We start from the raw sequence: 3,173 nt of genomic DNA on the forward strand, positions 1-3,173 counted from the left end.
GCTGCTAGGGAGATAGTGAGATGGAGAGGGAGAGGCAGCAGGAGAGGGAGATAGGAAAAAGAAGAGAGAGTGATGGAAGTGAGTAAGGGCTCAGTTCTGCTAGATGTGTTTCTGGGTAACCAATATGGAACATTAGGCTTTAAGGTTCCAAGTTGACTCCCTGACCTATCTTCCCAGCCCAAGCATTATAGTCTAAAGGGCACTAAACTGAAGAGTAAATGACAGGACCCGACAACTGGATATTCACAGGTACTAGAAGGACGTCAGCTCCCTTGTCTTCCACTATGTACAAACCTCCACTTAAAATTATTGATTACCTAGATAGAAGGGTTAAAATCATGAAACTATTGGAAGAGTAGATATGGAAGTGTCTCAGTGGTAGAGCACATGACTTGTCCATGTAAGATTCCCTGCTTGGACAATGCTGTGAACATAGTAATTATCACTGAAATGTACAATGTAAAGTGCTTGGCTTTATGTTATATTAACATAACCGAAAACTTCAGGGGTCAGATGTGTTGCACATGTTACCCATTCACAAGGACCATGCTGCAAGCATCCTGTTCCTCCCTGCAGGCGAGGTAGATTCAGTCTTAAGAGGTGAAGCAGGGTGCAGGCAACACTCTTCTGGCTCTCTTATTTCCACTATCCTTCTCAGATTCTCCATTTCTGTACCCTAGATAAGTAAATCTAGAAATATTCTAGGCTAGAGGTCTTTACCTATTGAGTTGGCAAAGACCCAAGTTTCACAGCACGTCTGTCAGGGGATGCTGTGGGGAGACAGGTGTTCCCATGCATCGCTGATGCGAATGAGAAATAGTTCAGACCCCATACAGGGAAACTTGTCAATAACTAGACACATTGCATGTGCATTGACCCTTTGACCCAGCAACCCACTTCTAAGAGTAGAATCATAGATCTCATGATAAGAAGAACAAGTGGTGTGTGCACAGGGCTGTTCATCCGGATGCCTTTGATAGTAGCAAAATGAGAGAAACAGCATCAATGTCTATCAGTAGCCACCACCAGAGTAGGTCAGGGCTGATTCACATTATCATCTGCCTGTGTATAACAAGAATGGTGATAGATCAATTTGCTGAGGTACGGATAGTAACACAAACATTATTAATGTTCAGAAATTAAGTAGTAACCCTATATGGATGGAGATGGATTGGGTCGTAGGAAGAAAGAGGTTTCTTTTTAAGTAATAAAAAAATCCAAATTTTAGTGCTCATGAGCATACACCTCTAGGAAATTCGAAAAGTACAGTAAATTATATATTCAAAAGAGCAAGTTTTATGGCATGTGAATTAGATGTTAATAACTTCATTATGGAAAAAGAGAATAAGTGACAGACAGATTGGGCATGAAAGCTTTGAAGTCAGAGTGTATATTTTTGGCCATTTAACTGTATTAAATGAAGAGTATCGAGGTGTTAGTTCAGACTAATAGAGGTTTTCAGAGACTATTATTAATTTTAAAGTCCTCAAAAATTGGTATTGGCTGGTTGAGTGGTGGGTTCATTTTAATTCAAGAATACATGAACACTAGACTTAGAGAAATAATCTTGAGCTAACTCAGGGAGTACATCCTTGTCTAGAAGAACGAGAATTGAACTAGAGAAAACCCTGTGAAAAGTGTCTTGAGAAGTACATTTGAATTTGAGTTTTCTTTTCCTTTTCTTTTTTTGACCTGCTGTAAAAACATATGTCTGACTCAAGGAAGGACATAATGGCCAATGGAAAACTAGCAGCCAAAAGCACAAGTGGAGTGATTTGTTATCTAATATTGCCAGAATCTGTTACAGGTCACTTATTAGAAAATAACAAACCTGGAGTAATCTCACAAGGGAAAATTAAAGATAAAATTGAAACTGGGGTTTAGGAAAGAATTAAGTTTGTAGGCCATCCTGGGTTGATGCACATCTGTTTCTTTCCTCTTAGTTGGAAATTGCTATAGAGTGGACTATTTGTACACACCTTTCCTTATTTTAAATGTTTATTTATTTCCTTTTGTTGTCCTTGTTGTTTTACTGTTATAGATATTGTTGTTGTTTATGCCATTGTTGTTGCATTGGACAGAGAGAAATGGAGAGAGGAGGGGAAGACAGAGAGGGCGCGAGAAAGAGAGACACCTGCAAACCTGCTCCAGCCCCTGTGAAGTGACTCCCCTGCAGGTGGGCACATATGTTTCATAGTCAGCAAGTTGGAGGACAATGAGAACACTGAGGTGAGCAGTGATGGCAGCAGGGAGGAGCAAGCCAAACTTATGGAGGTTGCAAAGTGTCAGGTGGCAGTGTAAAGTCTGAAAATGGTGTTGATTGTAAATTAGCTCACCAGAGTAATTTCTGTGATGTAAAAGCAATTACAGTGTCACATCTTCATATTAAGGTCATTTTAACATTCAGCAAATCTGTCACCAGTCAAAATATGTTTTTTTTAAAAAAAGATACTTTACACTTAAGATATTCTGTTGTAACTTCAAGATTATTGAAGTTAACAGAATATCTGATAACTTGAAGAATATTGCATCCTTGAATATATATACATATATTTACATATTAAATGCTGTCTCTTTTTTATTTTTTGTATATTTGTTTATTTTCTCGTTTTGTTGTCCTTGTTGTTGTAGTTGTTATTATTGTTGTTGTTGATGTCCCTGTTGTTGGATAGGACATAGAGAAATGGAGTGAGGAGGGGAAGACAGTGACGGGAGAGAAAGATTGATAGCTGCAGATCTGCTTCACAGCATGTGAAGTGAGTCCCCTACAGGTTTGGAGCTGGGGGCTCGAACCGGTATCCTTATGCCAGTTCTTGTGCTTCATGCCACATGCACTTAACCTGCTGCCCTACCGCTCGATTCCCTCCTTGAATATATTTTATGAGTGAACAGCACATGCATTACATTAATCCTCCAGATAATTTGATTGATTGTTGGATAGTAGGCATATGTCGATGACTGGATATCCGTGGAGTTCATTTTATGGTTTATGGAGGTAGAGCATGAATGATTGCATGTAACTGAAAGAAACTCTGTTTTGAATTAAGGCATACAATGATGTATAATCTGAGAATACCTTGGGATAACCTGATCAGTATTTCACTGCCAACCAAATGGGAGAAGGTGGACACAGAACTGTCCTATATCTGAAGCTGAATCTCATGACAATATAG

Source organism: Erinaceus europaeus, chromosome 9 (genome assembly GCF_950295315.1).
Source record: "Erinaceus europaeus chromosome 9, mEriEur2.1, whole genome shotgun sequence".
Classification (NCBI taxonomy): Eukaryota; Metazoa; Chordata; class Mammalia; order Eulipotyphla; family Erinaceidae; genus Erinaceus; species Erinaceus europaeus.